This window comes from Budorcas taxicolor, chromosome 7 (assembly GCF_023091745.1).
Source record: "Budorcas taxicolor isolate Tak-1 chromosome 7, Takin1.1, whole genome shotgun sequence".
Classification (NCBI taxonomy): Eukaryota; Metazoa; Chordata; class Mammalia; order Artiodactyla; family Bovidae; genus Budorcas; species Budorcas taxicolor.
The window spans coordinates 98,445,996-98,460,265 of NC_068916.1; positions in this window are offsets into that span (position 1 = coordinate 98,445,996).

Genomic DNA, 14,270 nt, shown 5'->3' on the forward strand with positions numbered 1-14,270 from the left:
CTCTTTGAGAGCTCATGAACTGCAGCACGCCAGGCCTTCCTGTCCATCACCAACTCCCAGAGCTTGCTCAGACTCGTGCTTCATTGAGTCGGTGATGCCATTCAACCATCTCATCCTCTGTCGTCCCCTTCTCCTCCTGCTTTCAAACTTCCCAGCATCAGCGTCTTTTCCAACGAGTCAGTTCTTTGCATCAGGTGGCCAAAGAATTGGAGCTTCAGGCCTTATGTGAATATTCAGGACTGATTTCCTTTAGGCTGGACTGGTTGGATCTCCTTGAAGTCCAAGGGACTCTCAAGAGTCTTCTCCAACACCACAGTTCAAAAGCATCAATTCTTTGGTGTTCAGCTTTATTTATGGTCCAACAGTCACATCCATACATGACTACTGGAAAAATCACAGCTTTGACTAAAGCAAATGTCTCTGCTTTTTAATATGCTGGTAGGTTGGTCATAGCTTTTCTTCCAAGGAGCAAGAATCTTTTAATTTCTTGGCTGCAGTCACCATCTGCAGTGACTTTGGAGCCCAAGAAAATAGTCTATCACTGTTTCCCCATCTATTTGCCACGAAGTGATGGGACCAGATGCCATCATATTAGTTTTCTGAATCTTGAGTTTTAAGCCAGCTTTCTCACACTTTTCTTTCAAGAGGCTCTTTAGTTTCTCTTTGCTTTCTGCCATAAGGGTGGTGTTGTCTGCATGTCTGAGGTTATTGATATTTCTCCCAGCAATCTTGATTCCAGCTTGTGCTTCTTCCAGTCCAGCGTTTCTCATGATGTACTCTGCATATAAGTTAAATAAGCAGGGTGACAATATACAGCCTTGACATACTCCTTTCCCAATTTGGAACCTCTCTGGTTGTTCCATGTCCAGTTCTAACTGTTGCTTCCTGATCTGCATACAGATTTCTCAGGAGGCAGGTCAGGTAGTCTGGTATTTCCATCTCTTTCAGAATTTTCCACAGTCTGTTGTGATCTACACAGTCAAAGGCTTTGGCATAGTCAATAAAGCAGACATTTTTCTGGAACTCTCTTGCTTTATCTATGATCCAACAGATGTCGGCAATTTGATCCCCTTTTCCTCTGCCTTTTCTATATCCAGCTTGATTGTCTGGAAGTTCATGGTTCCCATACTTTTGAAGCCTGACTTGGAGAATTTTGAGCATTACTTTGCTAGCATGTGAGATGAGTGCAATTGTGTGGTAGTTTGAGCATTCTTTGACATTGTCTTTCTTTGGGATTGGAATGAAAACTGACCTTTTCCAGTCCTGTGGCTACTGCTGAGTTTTCCAAACTTGCTGGCATATTGAGAGCAGCACTTTCACAGCACCATCTTTCAGGATTTGAAATAGCTCAACTGGAATTCCATCACCTCCACTAGCTTTATTTGTAGTGATGCTTCCTAAGTACCACTTGACTTTCATTCCAGGATGTCTGGCTCTAGGTGAGCGATCACACCATCATGGTTATCTGGGTCATGAAGATCTTTTTTGTATATAGAGTCTGCATGATATAGTGGATGTGGGCAGAGTTCATGTATCTGCAAACATGGTTAGGGGGCTGCCAACAGAACCTGTTACCTAAATCCTACTTCAGATTGGACTTCCCCGTGGTGTGAACCCTCATTGATATGATATGTGTGTCTTTTCCATGAGGACCTTGAGAGGCTCCTCTAATATGCTCATTCGTAAACTCATTCTTTGAAAGTGTTTAAATAAGTTTACCAACCTACTCTGTGGTTTATTTCTCCACTCACTGCATGTATTTTGAAGTCTGGATAGTTATGTTGTAAGTATGGAAAACAGGTGATGTTATGTATGCTCCTGTTGTTGATATTTATATTTCATAAATATCGTGGTCACCATTTTCCTATGGGAACTTTTTGAAGTGTCCAGGCCAGCTATTGTTCAAAGCATTCCATACTTCTGTGTTGTCTGAGGGTGTTACACAATTTACTTTGTTTCTCTGTCTTTTCTATTTTCTGTAATTTAGAACTTAGATCTGTATTAAAAACAATTAAAAAAAAAACATGCATGAGTCTGTGTGCTTCCTTTTTTTAAATGATAACAGCGTGTGAATAATTTAAGGGTGTCTTATCATTAAGAAGGTAAAGTTCACTCGTAATGGTTACATTGATGACAGCCAGATAGCTTCACTGTATCATTTTTTTCTTTGCAATTAGCAATTAATAGGAAGAAAAATTCAGTCAGCAACACAAAAAGTAATTGAGCATCTGAAAATTTTATGTGAATATATAAAAATAAATCTCTCAAATGCTGTCATTATCATTCTTGAATAAATAAGGTGGAAAATAAATTTCATTTGAGCAATATCTCACAGATTTTACACTTAGTATTTTCACTAAAAATGCTGATGAAATAAAATGCTTAAACTATTAGTAGTTGAAAAACCACACTTGGATCTCACCCCTAGTTTTAATAATTTAAATAGACAGGTATTCAGTTCAGTTCAGTCGTGTCTGACTCTTTGCGACCCCATGAACCGCAGCACACCAGGTCTCCCTGTCCATCACCAACTCCCTGAGTCCACCCAAATCCATGCCCATTGAGTCGGTGATGCCATCCAACCATCCCATCCTTTGTCATCCCCTTCTCCTCCTGCCCTCAATCTTTCCCAGCATCAAGGTCTTTTCAAATGAGTCAGCTCTTAGCATCAGGTGGCCAAAGTATTGGAGTTTCAGCTTCAACATCAGTCCTTCCAATGAACACCCAGTACTGATTTCCTTTAGGATGGACTGGCTGGGTCTTCTTGCAGTCCAAGACAGGATTTGATTAGTGTCAAAAATATTTTTTCCTGAGAATTCATTGTATTAATATTGTCATTGCACTGTCAAAATAAATATGTGAAATATTTGGGAAGGTAAGCCAGGAAATTACTTTCCCACAAAACAATGTAATATATTAGAGAAAATATGATAACCTTACTAAAAATATCTATAATGCTTATTCATGATGAAAAGGGTATAACAAGGTTCAAGTAACTGAACAAGACAATCTATTAATATAAATGAAAGAGTATATTTGATTAAAATTGCTCTAAGAATTTGAATAGTGCTACAAAACAAAGTATAACAGTTAATGATCAGAAAAGTACTAATACTTTTTAACATTTTTGCTGTTCTGTGAAATACTTAGACCCAGGTTAATTAATAAAGAGAAGTAAGCTGATTTTTAAAAAAATGAACTTTGGAAAGTCTCGCTACCTCTGTTTGTCTGTCTCATTGTATTTCACAGCCACTGGAAGCCATAAATAAGTATATGAATTTGAGCTGAAGGAAAGATTTCTAGTGGGAGATGAAGTGTAAGGAAGGTCTCAGGTATCTTCTTGAAGTTATCAGTTATGAGTAGTTAGATTTGCATGAACACACCAGTCTAACTCAGAGGACCGCTGAGGACCCTTTCAAGATCTTTAATTCTATTACACAGGTGTCACTCTGTGATGAAAGAACATAGTATTCAGAGCAAGAGACTGGATTTGTGTTCAGATTCTACCTATGGCTGCTAGGATATCATGACCAAATCACTTAGTCTATGATGTCATTCCTCAGCGATGTAGCTGACATTCATAATAAATTCCCCATATTACAATGCATTGTAATTTGAAATATATATCTATATATTTATGTATCTATACATATATGTATACAGATAAATTTGAAATTAAGTATTAACTATATGTACTTGAGTGAATGTATAGATATATAAGTTGCTGTTATATTGTAATACATTATATAATGCATCCCTGCAATATATCTTTATATTGAATTGGCCAAAACTTCATTTGGGTATTTCAACCCCAAAAGAACATTTGGGTCAACCCAGTATTTGCTAAATTCTCCTTTTGTTTAAAATGTGTCCTGAATAATCCTCTTTATAGATTGTGATGTATTGAGGTGCATCTATAGCAGTTCTCTTCCTATACTGCAGATTAAAAAACCTGTGTTTTACCTATACAAACTATTTAGAATTTTCTTAACACTCAATTGACTGAACAATTTGCTTGGGTAGCAGACTTAATAAAGCAGAAAACCATGTCATTTCATGCGCCACCACAGTTTTGAGGGTTTACTCTATCACACAGGAATTCTGATGATGAATGTATTATGACTAAGAGATATTACTTTTCTCATCCAAATTAATTACACAGGAAATGTTTATCATTAAGTTTGGAAAAAAAGCTGAACTTGGGCTCCAAAATCACTGCAGATGGTGACTACAGCCATGGAATTAGAAGACACTTGCTTCTTGGAAGAAAAGCTAAGACCAACCTAAACAGCATATTAAAAATCAGAGACTATATCTTGCCAACAAAGGTCCATCTAGTAAGAGCTATGGTTTTTCCGGTTGTCATGTATGGATGTGAGTGTTGGACCATAAATAAAGCTGAGCACCAAAGAATTGATGCTTTTGAACTGTGATGTTGGAGAAGACTCTTTAGAGTCCCTTGGACTTCAAGGAGATCCAACCAGTCCATCCTAAAGGAAATCGGTTCTGAATATTCATTGGAAGCACTGATGCTGAAGATGAAACTCCAATACTTTGGCCACCTGATATGAAGACTGACTCATTGGAAAACACCCTGATGCTGGGAAAGATGGGGATGACAGAGGTTGAGATGATTGGATAGTATCATCGACTGGATGGACATGAGTTTGAGCAAGCTGTAGGAGTTGGTGATGAACAGGGAACACTGGCGTGCTCTAGCCCATGGGACTTCAAAGAGTCAGACACGACTGTGCAACTGAAGTGAACTGAAATAGCAAGGGGATGAAAAATAAGTATCTTTAAAACTGCAACCTCTTCTACTTAACTTTCAAATATCAGTTGAGTTCAGTTCAGTAGCTCAGTCGTGTCTGAATCTTAGCGACCCCATGAATCGCAGCACGCCAGGCCTTCCTGTCCATCACCATTTCCCGGAGTTCACTCAGACTCACGTCCATCGAGTCCATGATGCCATCCAGCCATCTCATCCTCTGTCATCCCCTTCTCCTCCTGCCCCCAATCCCTCGCAGCATCAGAGTCTTTTCCAATGAGTCATCTCTTCACATGAGGTGGCCAAAGTACTGGAGCTTCAGCTTTAGCATCATTCCTTCCAAAGAAATACCAGGGCTGATCTCCTTCCAAATGGACTGGTTGGATCTCCTTGCAGTCCAAGGGACTCTCAAGAGTCTTCTCCAACACCACAGTTCAAAAGCATCAATTCTTCGGTGCTCAGCCTTCTTCACAGTCCAACTCTCACATCCACACATGACCGCTGGAAAAACCATAGCCTTGACTAGACGGACCTTAGTCGGCAAAGTAATGTCTCTGCTTTTGAATATGCTATCTAGGTTGGTCATAACTTTTCTTCCAAGGAGTAAGTGTCTTTTAATTTCATGGCTGCAGTCACCATCTGCAGTGATTTTGGAGCCCCCCAAAATAAAGTCTGACACTGTTTCCATGGTTTCCCTATCTATCTCCCATGAAGTGATGGGACAAGATGCCATGACCTTCATTTCCTTAATGTTGAGCTTTAAGCCAACTTTTTTGCTCTCCTCTTTCACTTTCATCCAGAGGCTTTTTAGCTCCTCTTCACTTTCTGCCATAAGGGTGGTGTCATCTGCATATCTGAGGTTATTGATATTTCTCCTGGCAATCTTGATTCCAGCTTGTGTTTCTTCCAGTCCAGCGTTTCTCATGATGTACTCTGCACATAAGTTAAATAAGCAGGGTGACAATATACAGCCTTGACATACCCTTTTCCTATTTGAAACCAGTCTGTTGTTCCATGTCCAGTTTGAACTGTTACTTCCTGACCTGAGTACAGATTTCTCAAGAGGCAGGTTAGGTGGTTTGATATTCCCATCTCTTTCAGAATTTTCCACAGTTTATTGTGATCCACACAGTCAAAGGCTTTGGCATAGTCAATGAAGCAGACATAGATGTTTTTCTGGAATTCTCTTGCTTTTTCCATGATCCAGTGGATGTTGGCAATTTGATCTCTGGTTCCTCTGCCTTTTCTAAAACCAGCTTGGACATCAGGGAGTTCGTGGTTCACGTATTGCTGTAGTCTGGCTTGGAGAATTTTGAGCATTACTTTACTAGCATGTGAGATGAGTGCAATTGTGCCATAGTTTGAGAATTCTTTGGCATTGCCTTTATTTGGAATTGGAATGAAAACTGACCTTTTCCAGTCCTATGGCAACTGCTGAGTTTTCCAAACTTGCTGGCATATTGAGTGCAGCACTTTCACAGCATCATCTTTCAGGATTTGAAATAGCTCAACTGGAATTCCATCACCTGATGCTTTCTAAGGCCCACTTGGCTTCACATTCCAAGATGTCTGGCTCTAGATTAGTGATCACATCATCATGATTATCTGGGTCGTGAAGATCTTTTTTGTACAGTTCTTCTGTGTATTCTTGCCACCTCTTCTTAATATCTTCTGCTTCTGTGAGGTCCATACCATTTCTGTCCTTTATCGAGCCCATCTTTGCATGAAATGTTCCCTTGGTATCTCTAATTTTCTTAAAGAGATCTCTAGTCTTTCCCAATCTGTTGTTTTCCTCTATTTCTTTGCATTGATTGCTGAAGAAGGCTTTCTTATCTCTTCTTGCTATTCTTTGGAACTCTGCATTCAGATGCTTATATCTTTCCTTTTCTCCTTTGTTTTTTGCCTCTCTTCTTTTCACAGCTACTTATAAGGCCTCCCCAGACAGCCATTGTGCTTTTTTGCATTTCTTATCCATGGGGATGGTCTTGATCCCTGTCTCCTGTACAATGTCAGGAACCTCATTCCATGGTTCATCAGGCACTAGTTTATGTTCATGTGTCTCAACACTTCTTATTTTATTTCTTCATTCATGTTAACAGATCCCTTAATCAGTTCAGTTCAGTCTCTCAGTCAAGTCTGACTCTTTGTGACCTCATGGCCTGCAGCACGCCAGGCTTCCCTGTCCATCACCAACTCCCAGATTTTACTCAAACTCATGTCCCCTGAGTCGGTGATGCCATCCAACCATCTCATACCTTAATATTTATGATTAATACTGTTTTTTCCTATAGGTGCTGTGATAAGTAATAATATGATCATAAATGTGAATTTAGAATCACCCAAAAACAAAGTGTTGATAACAATAAACACTAACTCCTCAAGTACTATAATAAAAATTGCCCTTTTAGACTGCGAATTTGACTCTAAATATTCTGAACTTCAAATAGTTAAAATTAAATCACCAACACATTGTCTCCATTTTAGTACCTGATAAAATGTTTCAATAAAAGTGTCCTGGTTTGTCTGGGTAAAGGGAAAATAAATTTAGTGTGATCGTAATAAAATAATTATTAGCCTCATAGTAAAGGTAACTCAGGAGAAAATCCTTCCACATGTCTACACACACACACAGACACACACCAAATAGATTTCCCAGATTAAGAAAAGAGACATTTTAGTTACAGTGAGAACTGTTAAAAAAGTAGCCAGCATTTTATTGAATATAGGAGGAGGGGGGCATACTTTAATAATATAAGTAATAAAAGCTGTTCAGTGTGAATTAAAAGAGTGGAAAAGAAGAATCTAAGCCAGAAATAAAGCCCTGTAAAGGGGACTAATGCAGAGAAGTTTAAGGGAAGAACAAAATATAGCATTGGAGAGACGGTCATCAGAGGGTTAAGAAAGTAAGTTTGGTTTCTCCAGGAGAAGCCCTTCTTACAGTTAAAGACTTAGTGAGTTATCAAGGAGAAAATGAATAATGTTCCATAGACTTTAGAAGTTGTGGCCCACAAATGTGCCCAAGTGAAGTAAAGAGTGTAAAAATGAATCTAGTTCTCAGGTAGGGAACTGACTCAGTCAGTCTCAGCTAATCCTTCACTATCACGAAAGTGACAATTTAAAGAATGCATGTCCATCATTTAAGAGAATTATATGTAAACACAGGGGATGCATCTGGATTACACTAGCCAGAATTTCACGGTCCAAAATCATTCCACTAAAAGTGTATTCTGCAGCAGATAGCCATGTAGTAAAATCTGAACTTAAGTCAGAAATAATTATATTGAAACTGACATTTATGTTTCATTTATTGAGTATCCTATATTCTATTAAATACCTTGTATAGATAATGTTATTTAATTCTGACAAATAAAACTTATCACAGCTTATTGGAACATTCATTTAAATAGATCAGATAACTTAGTTTTAGAGAAACAAAATGGATTGTCCATAGTCCAGATGTTTAAATGGTGGGTCGAGGATGTAACTAATGGAGTTTGATGCTAATACTACTTTAGTAATGAGCAGGAGTACATTCTATTCTTCAATGCTGTTTCATGATTTCTTCTATCTCTGGGATATGTGATAAAGAAAGTGCAGTCAAAAAGAGACATAGTGCTAACGGCGTAAGCATCCCACAGAACTGTGCAAATTAGGACAGGAGCCAGGACACCAATCCACTTCCCCCTGGTAAATGTGATGTACAAAAAGGCCTTCACTACATCTTTACAATTGGGAGGTACTGTGCCAAGTGGCACTGGAACTGGACATGGAAAAACAGACTGGTTCCAAATAGGAAAAGGAGTACGTCAAGGCTCTATATTGTCACCCTGCTTATTTAACTTACATGCAGAGTATGTCATGAGAAATGCTGGGCTGGAAGAAACACAAGCTGGAATCAAGATTGCTGGGAGAAATATCAATAACCTCATATGCAGATGACAACACCCCTATGGCAGAAAGTGAAGAGGAACTAAAAAGCCTCTTGATGAAAGTGAAAGTGGAGAGTGAAAAAGTTGGCTTAAAGCTCAACATTCAGAAAACGAAGGTCATGGCATCTTGTCCCATCACTTCATGGGAAATAGATGGGAAAACAGTGGAAACAGTATCAGACTTTATCTTTTGGGGCTCCAAAATCACTGCAGGTGGTGACTGCAGCCATGAAATTAAAAGATGCTTACTCCTCGGAAGAAAATTTATGAGCAACCTAGATAGCGTGTTGAAAAGAAGAGACATTACTTTGTCAACAAAGGTCCGTCTAGTCAAGGCTATGGTTTTTCCATTGGTCATGTATGGATGTGAGAGTTGGACTGTGAAGAAAGCTGAGCACCAAAGAATTGATGCTTTTGACCTGTGGTTTTGGAGAAGACTCTTGAGAGTCCCTTGGACTGCAAGGAGATCCAACCAGTTCATTCTGAAGATCAGCCCTGGGATTTCTTTGGAAGGAATGATGCTAAAGATGAAGCTCCAGTACTTTGGCCACCTCATGCGAAGAGTTGAGTCATTGGAAAAGACTCTGATGCTGGGAAGGATTGGGGGCAGGAGGAAAAGGGGATGACAAAGGATGAGATGACTGGATGGCATAACTGACTCAATGGACGTGAGTCTGGGTGAACTCCAGGAGTTGATGATGGACAGGGATCCTGGCGTGCTGTGATTCATGGGGTCACAAAGAGTCAGACACAACTGAGCCACTGAACTGAACTGAACTGAACTGTGCCAAGTGGCTGCACCCTCTACTCAAGACCCTTTGTACATCCCACAGAATCTTCCAGCTGCATTTTATGACTCCAGTATGAAGACCTGTCATCTATTGTCCCTGCACTGCTTTCCTTCTACCTGTTGCTTTAGCAGTCTTTTAACGGGAGTAACTCCTGTACCATGGATCAAAACACAGGAAAATTCTGAAAGAGAAGGGAATACCAGACCACCTGACCTACCTCTTGAGAAATCTGTATGCGGGTCAGGAAGCAACAGTTAGGACTGGACATGGAACAACAGACTTGTTCCAAATAAGAAAAGGAATATGTCAAGGCTGTATATTGTCATCCTGCTTATTTAACTTACATGTAGAATATCATAAAAAACACTGGACTGGATGAAGCACAAGCTGAAATCAAGATTGCAAGGAGAAATATCAACAACCTCAGATATGCAGAAGACACCATCCTTAAGGCAGAAAGAGAAGAACTAAAGAGCCTCCTGATGAAAGGAAGAGAGAAGAGTGGAAAAGCTGGCTTAAAACTCAACATTCAGAAAACAAACATCATGGTATCCAGTTCCATCACTTCATGGCAAATAAATGGGGAAACAGTCGAATCAGTGGCAGACTTTATTTTAGGGGGCTCCAAAATCACTGCAGATGGTAATTGCAACCATGAAATTAAAAGACGCTTTGTTCTTGGAAGGAAAATTATGAGCAACCTCACTTCAGTTCAGTCACTCAGTCATGTCCGATTTTTTGCAGCCTCATGGACTACAGCACACCAAGCCTCCCTGTCCATCACCAACTCCTGGAGCTTAACAAAACTCATGTACATCGAATCAGTGATGCCATCCAACCATCTCATCTTCTGTCATCCCCTTCTCCTCCTGCCTTCAATATTTCCCAGCATCAGGGTCTTTTCAAATGAGTCACCTCTTCACATCAAGTGGCCAAAGTATTGGAGTTTCAGATTCAATATCAGTCCTTTCAATGAACACTCAGGACTGATCTCCTCTAGAATGGATGGTTGAATCTCCTTGCAGTCCAAGGGACTCTAAAGAGTCTTCTCCAACACCACAGTTCAAAAATATCAATTCTTTGGTGCTCAGCTTTTATTATAGTCCAACTCTCACATCCATACATGACCACTGGAAAAACCATAGCCTTGACTAGACGAAACTTTGTTGCTAAAGCAATGCCTCTAATTTTTAATATGTTGTCTAGGTTGATCATAAATTTCCTTCCAAGGGGTAAGCATCTTTTAATTTCATGGCTGCAGTCATCATCTTCAGTGATTTTGGAGCCCAGAAAAATAAAGTCAGCCACTTGTTTCCCCATCTATTTGCCATGAAGTGATGGGACCAGATGCCATGATCTTAGTTTTCTGAATGTTGAGCTTTAACCCAACTTTTTCACTCTCCTCTTCCACTTTCATCAAGAGGCTCTTTAGTTCTTCTTCAATTTTTGCCTTAAGGGTCGTGTCATCTGCATATCTGAGGTTATATAACATAAAGAAGATGAGATGGTTGGATGCCATCTCCAACTCAATGGATATGAGTTTGAGTAAACTCCAGGAATTGGTTATGGAAAGGGAGGCCTGACATGCTATGGTCCATGACGTCACAGAGTTGGACCCTACTGAGCAAATGAACTGAACTGAACTCTTGTAGTAGGAGGTATATTCTTGATATATACCCCCAAAAAACTCGGCCCTATTGAGCTTACCTCCAAATTATTATTTTTAGTAATGAACTTCTGAGTTGAAAACCTATTCTTACTTTTGCAAACCCTTACTTAATTTCCAAAGTAATTATTCTGCCAAGTAGCTAAGCTCCTTTGTGGGGAAAAAAATAACAATTACAAGAAACACACTAGCCTTTCAAGATGTATTTACAAGTATTATTTATGTTTGGAAGTGCTCTGTGATACATAAAAATCCCACATAAATGTTTACAACATGGGGATTATTTCCATTAATGTTTAGAATAATGCTGTACCAGAATAAACCAGATTTAATAGTTTTAAATCTTTCACTCTTAGACCATTTGAAAGTTATCATTTGCAGAAAAAAAAAACTAATAATAATAAAGCATAAAAATCTTAAACTGTTCTTTCATGAAAAACATCCAGATAAAACGATAGAATGAGAAAGGCTAGATACTTCTTCAACAAAATTAGAGATACCATGCAAATATTTCATACAAAGATGGGCACAATTGAGAACAGAAATTGTATGGACTTAACAGAAGCAGAAGATATTAAGAAGAGGTGGCAAGAATACACAGAAAAACTACATAAAAAACATCTTCATGAACTCAGTTCAGTTCAGTTCAGTTGCTCAGTCGTGTCCAGCTTTTGCGATGCCAAGAATCGCAATACGCCAGGCCTACCTGTCCCTCACCAACTCCCAGAGTTCACTCAATCTCATATCCATCTAGTCGGTGATGACATCCAGCCATCTCATCCTCTGTCGTCCCCTTCTTCACCTGCCCCCAATCCCTCCCAGCATCAGAGTATTTTCCAATGAGTCAACCCTTCACATGAGGTGGCCAAAGTATTGGAGTTTCAGCTTTAGCATCATTCCTTCCAAAGAACACCCAAGACCAATCTCCATTAGAATGGACTGGTTGGATCTCCTTGCAGTCCAAGGGACTCTCAAGAGTCTTCTCCAACACCACATTTCAAAAGAATCAGTTCTTTGGCACTCAGCCTTCTTCACATCCATACATGACCACTCTCACATCCATACATGATCACTGGGAAAACCATAGCCTTGACTAGATGTACCTTTATTGGCAAAGTAATGTCTCTGCTTTTGAATATGCTATCTAGGAATTCCAGTCGAGCTATTTCAAATCCTGAAAGATGATGCTGTGAAAGTGCTGCACTCAATATGCCAGCAAATTTGGAAAACTCATCAGTGGCCACAGGACTGGAAAATGTCAGTTTTCATTCCAATCCCAAAGAAAGGCAATGCCAAAGATTGCTCAAACTACCGCACAATTGCACTCATCTCACATGCTATTAAAGTAATGCTCAAAATTCTCCAAGCCAGTCTTCAGCATTACCCACAGAAGGATTGATGCTTTTGAACTGTGGTGTTGGAGAAGACTCTTGAGAGTCCCTTGGACTGCAAGGAGATCCAACCAGTCCATTCTGAAGGAGATCAGCCCTGGGATTTCTTTGGAAGGAATGGTGCTAAAGCTGAAACTTCAGTACTTTGGCCACCACACGCGAAGAGCTGACTCATTGGAAAAGACTCTGATGCTGGGAGGGATTAGGGGCAGGAGAAGAAGGGGACGACAGAGGATGAGATGGCTGGATGGCATCACTGACTCGATGGAAGTGAGTCTGAGTGAACTCCGGGAGTTGGTGAGGGACAGGTAGTCCTGGCATGCTGCAATTCATGAGTTTGGAAAGAGTCGGACACGACTGAGCAACTGAACTGAACTGAACTGATCTAGGTTGGTCATAACTTTTCTTACAATGAGTAAGCATCTTTTAATTGCATGTTGCAGTCACCATCTTCAGTGATTTTGGAGCCCCCCAACATAGTCTGACCCTGTTTCCACTGTTTCCCCATCTATTTCCCATGAAGTAATGGGACCAGATGACATGATCTTCATTTTCTGAATGTTGAGCTTTAAGCCAAATTTCTCACTCCACTTTCAATTTCATCAAGAGGCTTTTTAGTTCCTCTTCACTTTCTGCCATAAGGGTATTGTCATCTGAATGTCTAAAGTTATTGATATTTCTCCTGGCAATCTTGATTCCAGCTTGTGCTTCTTCCAGCCCAGTGTTTCTCATAATGTATTCTGCATATAATTAAATATGCAGGGTGACAATATACAGCCAGATGTACTCCTTTTCCTATTTGGAACCAGTCTGTTGTTCCATGTCCAGTTCTAACTGTTGTTTCCTGACCTGCATACAGGTTTCTCAGGAGGCAAGTCAGGTGGTCTGGCATTCCCTTCTCTTTCAGAATTTTCCACAGTTTATTGTGATCCACACAGTCAAAGGCTTTGGCATAGTCAATAAAGCAGACATAGATGTTTTTCTGGAACTCTCTTGCTTTTTCCATGATCCAGAGGATGTTGGCAATTTAATCTCTGGTTCCTCTGCCTTTTCTAAAACCAGCTTGAATATCAGGAATTTCACAGTTCACGCATTGCTGAAGCCTGGCTTGGAGAATTTTGAGGATTACTTTACTAGCATGTGAGATGTGTGCAATTGTGTGGTAGTTTGAGCATTCTTTGGCATTGCCTTTCTTTGGGATTGGAATGAAAACAGACCTTTTCCAGTCCTGTGGCCACTGCTGAGTTTTCCAAATCTACTGGCATATTGAGTGCAGCACTTTCACAGCATCATCTTTCAGGATTTGAAATAGCTCAACTGGAATTCCATCACCTCCACCAGCTTTGTTCATAGGAATACTTTCTAAGGCCCACTTGACTTCACATTCCAGGATGTCTGGCTCTAGGTGAGTGATCACACCATAATGATTATCTTGGTCATGAAGATCTTTTTTATACAGTTCCTCTGTGTATTCTTGTCACCTCTTCTTAATGTCTTCTGCTTCTGTTAGTTCCATACCATTTCTGTCCTTTATCAAGCTCATCTTTGCATGAAATGTTCCCTTGGTATCTCTAATTTTCTTGAAAAGCTCTCTAGTCTTTCCCATTCTGTTGTTTTCTTCTACTTCATGACCTAGATAACCACAATGATGAGATCAATTACCTAGAGCCACGCATCCTGGAATGCAAAGTCTAGTGGGCCCTAGGAAGCATCACTACAAACAAA